This window comes from Mus musculus, chromosome 7, assembly GCF_000001635.26.
Source record: "Mus musculus strain C57BL/6J chromosome 7, GRCm38.p6 C57BL/6J".
NCBI classification, from domain to species: domain Eukaryota; kingdom Metazoa; phylum Chordata; class Mammalia; order Rodentia; family Muridae; genus Mus; species Mus musculus.
The window spans coordinates 53,626,560-53,641,981 of NC_000073.6; the positions used below are offsets into that span (position 1 = coordinate 53,626,560).

The 15,422-nt window shown below is 37.4% G+C and overlaps 1 long non-coding RNA gene across 1 annotated transcript in view; it reads right to left on the reverse strand.

Moving 5' to 3' along the window:
* Window positions 1-4,238: 4,238 nt before the first annotated feature.
* Window positions 4,239-15,422, reverse strand: part of Gm33990 — a 29,994-nt gene continuing 18,810 nt past the window's right edge. The window contains exon 3 of the long non-coding RNA XR_391470.2: window positions 4,239-4,312. This is a non-coding gene — a long non-coding RNA (predicted gene, 33990). The remainder of the gene's footprint in view (window positions 4,313-15,422) is intronic.

Below are 15,422 nucleotides of genomic sequence, written 5' to 3' on the forward strand. Positions count from 1 at the left end.
CCTTTACTTTGTAAGGATTCTCTAGTTTACTAACACATAAAATAGACTAATATAATTTAGAAGTAATTTTAAGCTCCTAAGCAATTATAATCACCAATCACTTTAATTTATATAAATCAAAACTAGGCTTTTGTAGTATATATAGATAACTTAGCAGTTCATCTAAACTAATAAGAAAAAAATCTGTATGATAAGAACTTCAAGTCTCTGAAGAAAGAAATTAAAGAAGATCTCAGAAGATGGAAAGATCTCCCATGCTCATGTATTGGCAGGATCAACATTGTAAAAATGGCTATCTTGCCAAAAGCAATCTACAGATTCAATGCAATCCCCATCAAAATTCCAACTCAATTCTTCAACGAATTAAAAATAGACATCTGCAAATTCATCTGGAATAACAAAAAACCTAGCATAGCAAAAACTCTTCTCAAGGATAAAAGTACCTCTGGTGGAATCACCATGCCTGACCTAAAGCTTTACTACAGAGCAATTGTGATAAAAACTGCATGGTACTGGTATAGTGACAGACAAGTAGACCAATGGAATAGAATTGAAGAATCAGAAATGAACCCACACACCTATGGTCACTTGATCTTCAACAAGGGAGCTAACACCATCCAGTGGAAGAAAGACAGCATTTTCAATAAATGGTGCTGGCACAACTGGTGGTTATCATGTAGAAGAATGTGAATTGATCCATTTTTATTGCCTTGTACAAAGGTCAAATCTAAGTGGATCAAGGAACTCCACATAAAACCAGAGACACTGAAACTTATAGAGGAGAAAGTGGAGAAAAGCCTCCAAGAGATGAGCACAGGGGAAAAATTCCTGAATTGAACAACAATGGCTTGTGCTGTGTGATTGAGAATTGACAAATGGGACCTTATGAAACTGCAAAGCTTCTGCAAGGCAAAACACACCATCAATAAAACAAAAAGGCCACCAACAGATTGGGAAAGGATCTTTACCTATCCTAAATCAGATAGGGGACTAATATCCAATATATATAAAGAACTCAAGAAGGTGTACTCCAGAAAATCAAATAACCACATTAAAAAATGGGGCTCAGAGCTAAACAAAGAATTCTCACCTGAAGAATACAAAATGGCTGAGAAGTACCTGAAAAAATCCTCACCATACTTAATCATCAGAGAAATGCAAATCAAAACAACCCTGAGATTCCATCTCTCACCAGTCAGAATGGCTGATATCATAAATTCAGTTGACAGCAGATGCTGACGAGGATGTGGAGAAAGAGAAACAGTCCTTCATTGTTGGTGGGATTGCAAGCTTGTACAACCACTCTGGAAATCAGTCTGGCAGTTCCTCAGAAAATTGGATATAGTACTACCAGAGGATCCCGCAATACCTCTCCTGGGTATATATCCAGAAGATGTCTCAACCGGTGTGAAGGACACAGGCTCCACTATGTTCATAGCAGCCTTATTTATAATAGCCAGAAGCTGGAAAGAACCCAGATGCCCCTCAACAGAGGAATGGATACAGAAAATGTGGTACATTTACACAAGGGTTGTACTACTCAGCTGTTTAAAAGAATGAATTTATGAAATTCCTAGGCAAATGGATGGACCTGGAGGGCATCTTCCTGAGTGAGGTAACCCAATCACAAAGGAACTCACACAATATGTACTCAGTGATAAGTGGATATTAGCCCAGAAACTTAGGATACCCAAGATATAAGATTCAATTTGCTAAACGCATGAAACTGAAGAAGAATGAAGAACAAAGTGTGGACACTTTGCCCCTTCTTATAATTGGAAACAATCACCCATGGAAAGAGTTACAGAGATAAAGTTTGCACCTGAGACAAAAGGATGGACTGTCTAGAGACTGCCATTTAGCCTCCAAATGATGACACCATTGCATACACTAGCAAGTGTTTGCTGAAAGGACCCTCATATAGCTGTCTCTTGTGAGACTAGGCTGGGGCCTAGCAAACACATGAGTCAATGCTCACAGTCAGTTATTGGATGGATCACAGGGCACCCAATAGAGTAGCTAGAGAAAGCAACCAAGGAGCTAAAGGGATCTGCCACCTTGTAGGTGCAACAACATTATGAACTAACCAGTAACCAGGAGCTCTTGACTCTAGCTGCATATGAATCAAAAGATGGCCTATTAAGCCATCACTGGAAAGAGAGGCACATTGTACTCACAAACTTTATATGCCCCAGTACAGGGGAACACCAGGGCCAAAAAGTGGGAATGGGTGTGTAAGGGTGTGGGGGGGATTGTATGGGGGACTTTTGGGATAGCATTGGAAATGTAATTGAGGAAAATACGTAATAAAGATATATTTAAAAAAAGACATACTTAACAAAGAGGAAACAATAATGAAAAGTGATATTTGATAATATTCAAATTGAAAAGCACTGTTAACTCTATTTGAAAAAAAATAATTTCATATACTCTGCTTGTTCATATCTGAGGCCAGTTCTGTACTATTAGTGTTCTATCCAGAAAGCTCTTACTTAATCAAGAACATTTAAGAATTGTTCCATTGTTGGCTTATTGAAGTTTCACTGGTTCAGTTTTTAAAGTTTTTGAGTCATTTTAGTTGATTTTTATGCAGGCAAAAATGTAAACCTAATTGTGTTCTACTGCAGGTAACGATCTAGTTTGCCAGCACCACTTGTTAAACATTTTGCCAATGTATGTTTTTGCCTTCTGTGTCAAAATTTAAGTGGTCATATCTATCTCTGTTTACTTTTGATTTCTCTATTATATTCCATTGGAATATCTGTCTATTTTTGTCCTTCTCACTACAGTTTTTCAGAACAATTTGAAGTCAGGAGTTGTAACACCTCCTGCATTATTTTTACTCCAGCATTGTTTACATTGTCTTAAGATTGCTTTGCCATGATTCTAAATACACTTGGTTGTTTTTTGTTTATTTGTTTGTTTTGTTTTGTTTTTAAATTGAAATATAACATCAAAATATCAACCAGTATTGCATTAAATCCTTGGAATATTTTTGGTCCTGCAGCCATTTTCATAATACTAATTCTGTCAATGCAGAAACATGGATTGTCTGCTGTATAGTATCAAATTTGATTTCCTGATATATTGTAGGTCCATGTTCTGCCCTCTTGAGGAGCATGGCCATTGGGAAGTGCTTTACTGTGCTTATCCTGCTCCAAAACCAGGTGGGTGCAGGGCTTATCGAGAGTGCTGAGACACCACTGCAGGGTTGGGAAAGCATAGTCTGAGATGATGGAAACCTAAGTTAGGGTTATCAGACCATTGTTCACCCAGTTGCCCTAGGGTGTCACACAGAGGAGTTGGGAAGAAAGGATCAGGGGTCCATGGGCCTGCAACAAGGCTGGACTCTTGGCTCTCCAGGCACCTCTGGGAGTCATGGAAGAGAAGAGAACTGAAGAGGTTTGTGAGCTAAGGATTATAGTCCAGTGCTTGGCCGGCCACAAGGGTTGTTGGAAACTTTGGCTTAGCGCAGCACTGATTGTCATTAGATATGCAGTGTTTATAACTTGGAGCACAGAAAGTCTTTATACTCAAGAATTAAGCTGCAGTTTGTAGGCAAAGGCCTTTTCTATGTTCTCCATGGTGTAGGTAGATAAAAGAGATAGTCCTTGGTTCCAAACTGTGCACTGATTATTCATCATTGAAAATGGATGTGTACCTAATTCTCAGGTTGGACCGGAGTTTAAATACCTTTTTCAGGGGGGAATATCTGGAAAGGGGAGTTTATTGGCTGAACTCTCTAGATCTCTGGGTACCTCATTATTGTGGAGAACTCTGTTCTGGACCTATGTCACTACAGGTCATATTTCCCTATGTGGAAGTGTGGGACATGTTCCAGGCAAGGAATTTGACAGGGAGCAGGTAGACTATGCTGTCTCTGGTGTATACTTACCAAGTCTTCAGGGTCTCAGACCCACTTCCTGTCATGGTTTGCCATCCCACAGCTCCTCCTTCTCTTTTTATTAAAGGAGAGTTATCATCGGACTGACTGTCTAGTGATAATTGTAGTGAAAATTTTAGGTGGGTTGAAAGCATCAAAATAAATACAACATAAGCCAGAGAGTTAATGAGGGATGGGGACTAGGGAGACAAGTGCATCTGCTAAAACACAGGCAGGATCATCCTTCACTAAGTCTTCTTCATGCAGTGCATAAATACTTTCTCTTGTGCAATATAACAACTGATGCATAGCGAAGTTGTCCCTCCGTCAGGACTCCCTGTCTATAATTGTTGACTTGTGGGAAAGATTTCAGGAATGGTATCATCACACCACTGCACATGGGTCTCTGTGCATATCCTCCTCTAACATCTGAAACACAAAGAAAAAGAACTCAGCTAAGGAAAAGTCTACTGCGAGAGAGCTTTTATCTCTGAGGTACCTTGACCTGCAGTAAGAGAATGGGCATTTTTGCACCATCAGGGAGTCCTGCAAACTAAAATTGTTTCATCTATGACCTCTTCAGACTTCTGACGCATCAAAACAAAGATTCCTCTTGGTGAGTAACTGCATGACCTGGTCCTTCTTTAGAGATGTGAATCACACTGTAGTTTGGGTCTTGCTGACTTTACTCCTATAGACACTTTCAAAGGTCTTTTAGAATTACAGTTGCTGTACATAGGTTTCCTGAAATCAGCAGCATAACAAGTTTTAACTTTGCCAACACAATGATTACAAGCTATGGTGTTTTGAAAACCACTCCAGAATAATTTTGGACAAATTCTTTATTCTTAGCTTTCTTTTAAATTTACTTGAATAACAATGTCAGGTTTATGCAAAGCAAACACTAAAGCAGTGACTATAAAGAGATAATATACCTTTTACTAATCATAAACATGCTGAAATATTGTTAGTTTGTCTCCTCAAATGAGAGAGATGAGGCTACGAATATTTAGGCAACTTGTTGACAGCCATTTAAATACAAGTTCTTACAAATGAAATAGCCTTTCATATTATGATATCTTGTTTTTTAAAGATAATATATTTGAGATAATGCCATTTTTCTGAGATTTATCTCATTGTTTGCTTCCTTCTTCAAGAACTTATCCAATCCATGACTATTGCTCATGAAATGGAATTCAGCTATCCATTTAAAACCCCTAAGATCTTAAATAAAACAAAGGTTAGGGAGAAATGTAAGAAGTAGAAATCAGTCTCAATCACCCCTTCCTTCCCCCCCGTTAAAGTTAAAGACTGAGTACAGCTACACAGAGAGAAAATGGAGAACAGATGGGAACACACAACTCTTATTAGACACTAAAGACAGAGTCCCTGCCTTTCTGTTTTTCTGTTAGAGCCGAGAATAACAAATAGGTTTTGTTACTAATTGGATAACACTAACCAACCAAATGACCAGACAACCAACCAACAAACAAAACAGATATGTCAAGTTTCATACAGTTCCACAGGAAATTCTGTACTGGTCATTGTGTTCGCCAAATTAGATTTTTATCCAATTTGGTACCAATGTCAGCTTTTCTAGAAGACCTCAGGACATTGTGACAATTTTTCTTGTCTTCATGCCAATGCCTGCATTTTAGGATATGACTGAACCCTAAGCTGGATGGGAGAGGACACAGAACTATGAAAGGTAGGCTTAGATTTTTCACATGACTGTAAAAAGCAGTTTTATATCAGTGAATTATTTCTGGGAATTCATAAAATGTGTGTGAGTATATGCGTGTGTGTATGTGTTTAAGTCTCATTGGAAATGCCCTGAATGTTTTAAAATGGTTAATTTTAATAATCTTTGGTGGAATAATAGTTACAATACAATATCAAAACAACTGCAGAAAAATAACTAAATAGTATTATACTAATATGATTATTACCGTAAACTGTGTAAAATTGGAATTTTAATATATGGCTATTGGAAGTTCATTCCACTTGATAAATGTCCAGTGATATCTTATAAAGGTGATCATGTATTCATTTTATGATACAACACCTCTATCTTTACTATGTATGTATAAAAATGATATTGAAAAGTACATAATAATACCAGATGCAAAGTAGTGGTGTGTTTGAACAAAAGCCCATTGAACTAATAGTCCATTACACCATGAAAATCCAGTTCATATATTTAGAGGATTGCTTTCCCCAAAAGCTGTCCACATCATAATTAAAATACTCCTAATGTCCAGATTTCTTAAGTTTGCCTCCTTCTGTCTGAGTGTTATTGTGAGTGTTTTATATCATGAAATTAGATGAGGGAGAAGAGAAAGACACTTAAGCAAAACACCTTTATCACTAGCAATTTATTAAAGGAAGTCATTGTAATTCATGTTCTCTCCTTGAATGTCAAGGAATATCAAACCATACCTAAATATGAATAATTATTATAACTTATTGAATCCAAAATATAGATAGGTATTTATTGATTGATTGATTGATTGATTGATTGTGTTTATTGGTATGTGACACTTTAATGTTTTTTTTATATAAAACACTTATTAGTACAATTTTCTAAAGAGAAATCAGCTAGAAAATGACAAGATTCCCTGTGTCTCTATCCAGCATCTCCTTGGTGACCACTTTTGTGACTCCCTCAGAAATTAGAAGAAACATGAATGACCACAAATTATGGCCAAATCCAAATAAATTTTATTTTGTGCTCCTAAGAACTGATTTGGTGGCAATCTCTTTGTAAGATGGAATTAAGAGATCACCCTTAAGTCAATCTCCAATACCTCCTTTTTTAAGGAAAACAAAAAACAAAACAAACAAAAAGTTGTATGTTGGGGGGGGGGGGGTAGTCAAAGCAACCATAATAACAACAATAAAACAGTTAAGAAAGTCTTCCTGTAAAATTTGTTACAGAAATTTTCATGGTTACAGGTGGAGTGCAACCCTAACCCAACCAACAGAAACATAAGTTTTACACTAAACAGAAACCTATCTAAGCTAGACTATCAATATGGCTCCTGATTACAAAATGGGGGTGGGGTGGTTTCTTATTCCCCCTTTGTGTTATGTGTTCCTATCAAGTCCTTGATAGAGAACACCCATTTCTATTTGCTGTACTGGATAATGATTCTGAGAAAGAGTAAGTATTTTACCATTTTTCTATCTTGTAGAAAAGAATTTATGAGGCATTCAAAGGTGCATGCACCAATCATGATGAACAGCAACAGGAGGATTAGGGGACCTACAGCTGAGACAAGGGTGGATAACCAGAGGAACCTGTTGAACAGTGATTGTTACCAACTGTTTTGCTTCTAATGGTCTAAGTATTTAGTTTTGATATATTTTACTTACCATAGTCAGGGTCTTTCTAATTATATCTGATTGGTTAGTAGAGAACAAAGCTTCTCCCAGGCCATATCTAATTCTTGTTCTGCACAGAGAAGGTAAAGTGCTCTATCATGTTGTAGAACTACTCTATCTAATGAATCTACTTGTTGATAGGTCTTGGTTTATATTTTGCCGGGTGCCATTTTGATTATGAAGGAGCCTGGTGGCCAGTATGTGTATTGGTGTGCCAATGGGTACCAAACATAGCATTTTTTCCCCTTTATTAGGGAGTTTTCTGAAGTGGAGGTTTGTAGTTTCTTTAACATCTCAGTTGTGTCATGTGATGTTTTTCTTGAAGCTGCTATGTGAGAGGGCATGTAATGGTTTACTGAAAACATACGCTTCAAAAGTGGTGTGATATTTAGAAATGATGTAAATAGAACAGCACGAACAGTGATAGGACACTCTTGCATTGTTCTGCAGTGCAATGTTTCTCTGGTCTTTGTTGTCCTTCATGTCATAGTTAGAAACTCTCACCAAAGAGCTTCTTGTGGTACTCAAACTAATTCTGGCCTCTTCTATTGACTGGCATCAATTTTGTGGAGGCTTGCTGTTTCTGCTGGATTGTGTCACCATCACTGATTCATGTTTGGTGTGTGGTCCCAAACTGGACTGCTACTATTCTGACAATGAAGGATGGAATTTTCCCCAAGGATCTATTTTTAAACAGCTCCACAAAAACCTTTTTCTATTAACCTTCTTTTTTCCCTACGTATTGTCTGTGGGTTACTAGGAAATTTGAAATGTTTAAGAACCATAAATAAAGTAGGTTTTGAAAAAAAATCTAAGCCTACAGTTTTCTTTTCCTTGTTTTATTTTTTGCATTTTTATTCTTATTGAAAATAGATTCTTCTCTAATATAATACATCCTGATGAGAGTTTCTCCTCCCTCCCATCCTCCCAGATCTCCACTCACTCAAATTCACTCCATTTTCCTTCAGAAAAGATGAGATCTCCAAGAAACAAGACCAAGCTTGACAAAACAGGATACAGTAAGACCAGGCAAAAGCCCTCATAGATAGGCTGAACAAAGCAACACTGTAGGAATAACAAGAGTTGCAAGAGCAGTGAGTTTCCCTTTTACCTAACATTACAGCCTTCTGTTGAGGACAAGGGGCAAATACACTCTTCTGAATTTGCTTCCAATCTGAAATTAGGACATCACAGTCAGGATCCGGGAAGGCTGGAATCTTAGTCAAAGCACAGAAGGGGCCAGGAGGATATTTGGACAATGGGATACTTATCAGAATCAACTGGTTCTGTAGCTCAGATGAAGAAACAGGGAGCAATTTCAAGGACTGGGTTGTTTCATAGTTGTTTTCAGTACGTCCAATACTCTCCAGTTTTGTACTGCTTTTGTAATGTAACAGTTTATAGTCTGAAGCAGATTCTGTGAAGGTATCTGTCAGTGAAATGGAAACCTTCTGTGATACATATAGACTAAGGACAGAAGATAAAGTTAAGGAACCTAAGAATCTGAACATGACTTCTTTTATATTACCAGTAAATTGATGGAGTAGAGTCACATTTTTGAGTCACAGAAAAAGGTTGGGGACCCCAAATTTGATTTTGAATTAGATTTGATGAATATGTTTTTATCATGATGAGAAACATTTTTAGGTACCTGAAGTTCACTGATTGATATATCAAAATTTTGAATTTTTGAAATCTTGGCATCGTGTATTATCTGTTTTATTTTTATCATAAATTATTTTCGCAGACCCATTTAAGATTGCATTTATATAACTTGAATTATTTTAGACATTTATAAGTTAATTAAACTTCCATAACCTCAGAACTTTTTCTTTCTTCTTCTTTCATTCAAACATTTATCATGAGACAGGTGGATGATTATTAAGAGGAAGCACTGAAAAGCAGGTTTCTCTAAATTAAAGAATAATTAAAGGTTGCATTGAAATCTGTTGTGATCCTACCTCTCAGCAGGAGACTTAATAGCTCTACAAAACGTGAAATACATTGACTAGTAAGCTGATGATAAACTGATAAGGATACAAATAGCACTCAACACCATAAAAAAAGAAATCTAAGAAGGAAAAATTATACCAGGAAGTATTATTTAAATGCCCTCTATCTCAATTAAAAGGGCTGATATTTATTGTTACCTAGACAGTTACATTAGGCTCCCATGGTGTTCTCAGTAGCTTCAGTGCAGGAAGAATGAGTCTGTCTTTGGCTATTAGACAAGACAGCATTTTTTTTGTTGTTGTTGTTTTATTTTGTTTTTGGTTTTTTGGGTTTTTTTGGTTTTTTGTTTGTTTGTTTTGTTTTTAAGATTTATTTAATGTATATGAGTACACTGTAGCTATCTTCAGACACCCCAGTGGAGGGCATTGGACACCATTACAAATGGTTGTGAGCCACCATTTGGTTGTTGGAAATAGAACTCAGGATCTCTGGAAGAACAATCAGTGATCTTATCCTCTGAGCCATCTCTCCAGCCCTCAAAGTTATTATTATTTTTTTTTTTTTTACTTTTTTAACTAGATATTTTCTTTACTTATATTTCAAATGTTATCCACTTTCCTGGTTTTCCCTGCAAAAACACCCCATCCTTACCCCTTTCCTTCCTAGCCCTGGTAGCCACCTGTACTGGGACATATAACCTTCACAGGATCAAAGGCCTCTCCTCACTTTGATGACCAACTAGGCCACCCTCTGCTACAAATGCAGCTAGATCCATGAGTACCACCATGTGTTTTCTTTGGCTTGGGGTTTAGTCCCAGGGAGCTCTATGAGTACTGGTTTGTTCATGTTGATTTTAAACAAACTTTACTTGATTTTAGTTACTTGCTTTAGGTTTTATCTTGAATGTGTGTGTGTGTGTGTGTGTGTGTGTGTGTATTCATAAGTATATATGTATATATTTTGAAATATATGTATGTATTTTGCAAGCAATCATAGTTAGATAATGAAGACTGGGTACTTAAGATTTGTATTTTTATATTTTCCATTTTTTGTTTTTTGTTTTCTTTTTTAAAAACTTTTATTTTTTATTAGATGTTTTTTTTATTTACCTTACTAATTTTATCCCCTTTCCCCATTTTCCCTCTGAAAACAACCCTATTCCACCTCTTTCCCCCTGTTTAATACCGTACCCACTCCCACTCCCACTTAATAAGCAATTAAAGAAATACTCCTGAAAGACTTGTTATAGAACATTTCACGGTAACTGATTGTACCTTGACTTTTACTGTAAACAAAAAATTTAACTGGGCTAGAATATCAAAATGCCTCCTGATTACACAATGGAGTCAACCGGGTTTCTCAGTTTCTTCATGGCACTTCCATGACAGTGTATAAGGATTGATTAAAATATGTAGAATATTAAATATGTACACTTTATTTAACAGTTTATATTCATGTAGTAGATATATATATAAGTGTAAATTAAAAGAGATTAAAAGTAAGTATTTCAAAAATTAAGTATTTTTATTATTGATGTCAAAATAAAATGAGATCTTAAAAAATGTTAGCTAAATATAAGTTTACTTGTGAAGACTATATTTCATGTTTCAACTATGACAGCTGTAAGTGAAGCGTTAAGGTACATGTTGACATATGGGACCCTGTTAATAAAGGTCGAAGACTACTCATTGTCTAGAGAGTTCTCTGAGCTGCATATAAAGTAGGGGATGCTCTTTGCCAGTGAAGATTTCCCTTCTCTGATTATGTCTGAGGACACTGAACCTCCACTCTCTCTAACTGAAGAAAGTTGAGTAGTCTTTCTCCATTTCATTTTCATTATTCTCTAGTGGAACTCTTATTGAACTATTAAAATAGCATTTTTTTAAAAAAATTTTTATTAGGTATTTTCCTCATTTACATTTCCAATGCTATCCCAAAAGTCCCCCATACAATTCCCCCCACTCCCCTACCCACCCAGTCCCACTTTTTGGTCCTAGCGTTCCCCTGTACTGGGGCATATAAAGTTTGCAAGTCCAATGGGCCTCTCTTTCCAGTGATGGCCGACTAGGCCATCTTTTGATACATATGCAGCTAGAGTCAAGAGCTCCGGGGTACTGGTTAGTTCATAATGTTGTTCCACCTATAGGGTTGCAGATCCCTTTAGCTCCTTAGGTACTTCCTCTAGCTCCTCCATTGGGTGCCCTGTGACCCATCCAATAGCTGACTGTGAGCATCCACTTCTGTGTTTACTAGGCCCCGGCATAGTCTCACAAGAGACAGCTATTTCTGGGTCCTTTCAGAAAAATCTTGCTACTGTATGCAATGGTGTCAGCTTTTGGAAGCTGATTATGGGATGGATCCCCAGATATGACAGTCTCTAGATGGTCCATCCTTTCTTCACAGCTCCAAACTTTGTCTCTGTAACTCCTTCCATGGGTATTTTGTTCCCAATTCTAAGAAGGGGCAAAGTGTCCACATTTTGGTCTTCGTTGTTCTTGAGTTTTATGCGTTTAGCAAATTGTATCTTATATCTTGGGTATCCTAAGTTTCTGGGCTAATATCCACTTATCAGTGAGTACATATTGTGTGAGTTCCTTTGTGAATGTGTTACCTCACTCAGGATGATGCCCTCCAGGTCCATCCATTTGGCTAGGAATTTCATAAATTCATTCTTTTTAATAGCTGAGTAGTACTCCATTGTGTAAAATGAACCACATTTTCTGTATCCATTCCTCTGTTGAGGGGCATCTGGGTTGTTTCCAGCTTCTGGCTATTATAAATAAGGCTGCTATGAACATAATGGAGCATGTGTCCTTCTTACCAGTTGGGACATCTTCTGGAGATATGCCCAGGAGAGGTATTGCGGTATCCTCCTGTAGGACTATGTCCAATTTTATGTCACCTGAATTTTTGATCTTAGTCATTCTGACTGGTGTGAGGTGAAATCTCAGTGTTGTTTTGATTTGCATTTCCCTGATGATTAAGGATGTTGAACATTTTTTCAGGTGCTTGTTCAGCTCTGAGCCCCATTTTTTAATGGGGTTATTTGATTTTCTGAAGTCCACCTTCTTGAGTTCTTTATATATATTGGATATTAGTCCCCTATCTGATTTAGGATATGTAAAGACCCTTTCCCAATCTGTTGGTGGTCTTTTTGTCTTATTGATGGTGTCTTTTGCCTTGCAGACGCTTTGCAACTTTATGAGGTCCCATTTATCGATTCTCGATCTTACAGCACAAGCCATTGCTGTTCTATTCAAGAATTTTTCCCCTGTACCCATATCTTTGAGGCTTTTCATTTTTATTTTGGTGGAAAAACTATAACCATATTTGTATTATAAATACATTGTCTTAAAATTTATTTTTCTTTACATTAAAAGAAAATATTTCTGTTATTATTGAAAAGTCTCAAGTGATTCAGCTGAGGACAATAAGAATCAAAAGAAGAAATAATGGAACCCGATTTACATGACAGGGAAAGTGAGGAAGAGGAGAATCTGCATGAAAAATCATCTGTGATTCACCTTCAAAGCTACTGGACTTGATATGTCACAATGAAATTTTTTCTGTGTGGAAAGAAGTCATTTCAAACTGAGTCTACAGACACAGATGGTCCTAATTAAGCCAAGTAGGATACAAAACAAACCCCAAAGTCATGAATATGAGTAGGGAATAAATAGGAGGATGCTTAACAGTAGTGGAAGGAAGAAAAGAAATGATTGTGTAGTGAACAACCAGAAAGCATTATTTACACATATGAAATTGTCAGAGAAGTTGATATTTTAGGGGATGTGCAAAAGAAGGCTGTATTCACACCCAGCGCAGAATTTTTCTCAGCATTTCTAGTGACATGCCTTCCAAACTCTTTTGTCAAAGCAGTAACTACAAATATCCTACACTGTGGCTCACTGGGAGGCATGGTATTACCAGTATTGATTAAGGGAAAATAAAACCATTAGTGTGGTTCTAATCCAGTATGGCTGCTGAAGTTATAAGATGAGCTAATGTGCTCAAAAACAATCAGAGGGAAGTTTTGGGGAAGACCCAGGGAAAAGAAAGCTGTGTATTTAAATCATGGAATTCAGACTCTCAGAAGGAACTCATCAACCAGTACCACGGTCTCCTAGAAATGTAGGAACATACACCATACACAACACACACACACACACACACACACACACACACACACACACACACACACACACACACATGCACAGGTATACAGATGCACAAATGCACTGGGGGTGGGTGGGTACTGTGACAGATTCTAATATACATCCCCATTAACAGAATATTCAAAGTTCTACAGAGGTGATCTGTGATGTATTCAATGTTTCTTTTCTTATTAAGTCTGTATCACAAATTTTGATGGACCGTTGTTCCAAGAATATTCTAAAAGCCTCTGCCCTTAACACTGTTTTTGTAGTAGGCAATGACTTCAAATAAAAGTAGATTTAAACTGTAGTTCTTAACCTTCCTAATGGCAAAACCCATTGAGCACTGCTGAATAAAGGAACTAAATATGATCATTATAAATATGAATAATTAGAAGGGCAAGACCAACATGTGACACAGACATGGTGGTGAGAATATGCAATACTCATTATAGCACATCAGCAAAGAGGAAGGAAAGAAGAAGAGATGGATGCTCAGGCACATCTGGCTTCTTTTCTTCTCCACATTTTATTCAGTCTGAGGTACAGCAAGTTGGAACAATGATGCTAATGATCACAGTGTATTCTCACATCTCAGTTATACCTGTAGATATCCTTACAGTCAGGCTCAAAGGATTTGTCTTTTGTTTGTCTCAACACAGTTACATTGAGAGTGTTGAGACATCAATTATCCTATACTGGCATTTATTGTCCTTTTACAATATATCCAAGGAGAACTTAGGAAACATTTAGGTGAAAATATATAGTTTAGATAATTAGACAATGGCAGGACAGTTGAATATTAGGAGTTATTTCATTATTTTTCAAATTTTAAATGTATTTCATGACTTAGAACAATGCATGGCAATTTTCTTTTTTTTTTTTTTCATTTTTTTATTAGGTATTTACCTCATTTACATTTCCAATGCTATACCAAAAGTCCCCCATACCCACCCACTCCCACTCTCCTACCCACCCACTCCCCCTTTTTGGCCCTGGCATTCCCCTGTACTGGGGCATATAAAGTTTGCGTGTCCAATGGGCCTCTCTTTCCAGTGATGGCCAATTAGGCCATGTTTTGATACATATGCAGCTAGAGTCAAGAGCTCCGAGGTACTGGTTAGTTCATAATGTTGTTCCACCTATAGATTTGCAGATCCCTTTAGCTCCTTGGGTACTTTCTCTAGCTCCTCCATTGGGAGCCCTGTGATCCATCCATTAGCTGACTGTGAGCATCCACTTCTGTGTTTGCTAAGCCCCGGCATAGTCTCACAAGAGACAGTTACATCTGGGTCCTTTCGATAAAATCTTGCTAGTGTATGCAATGGTGTCAGCATTTGGATGCTGAGTATGGGGTGGATCCCTGGATATGGCAGTCTCTACATGGTCCATCCTTTAGTCTCAGCTCAATACTTTGTCTCTGTAACCCCTTCCATGGGTGTTTAGTTCCCAAATCTAAGGAGGGGCATAGTGTCCACACTTCAGTCTTCATTTTTCCTGAGTTTCATGTGTTTAGGAAATTGTATCTTATATCTTGGGTATCCTAGGTTTTGGGCTAATATCCACTTATCAGTGAGTACATATTGTGTGAGTTCCTTTGTGAATGTGTTACCTCACTCAAGATGATGCCCTCCAGGTCCATCCATTTGGCTAGGAATTTCATAAATTCATTCTTTTTAATAGCTGAGTAGTACTCCATTGTGTAGATGTACCACATTTTCTGTATCCATTCCTCTGTTGAGGGGCATCTGGGTTCTTTCCAGCTTCTGGCTATTATAAATAAGGCTGCTATGAACATAATGGAGCATGTGTCCTTCTTACCAGTTGGGGCATCTTCTGGATATATGCCCAGGAGATGTATTGCTGGATCCTCCAGTAGTACTATGTCCAATTTTCTGAGGAACCCCCAGACTGATTTCCAGAGTGGTTGTACAAGCCTGCAATCCCACCAACAATGGAGGAGTGTTCCTCTTTCTCCACATCCACGCCAGCATCTGCTGTCACCTGAAGTTTTGATCTTAGCCATTCTGACTGGTGTGAGGTGGAAT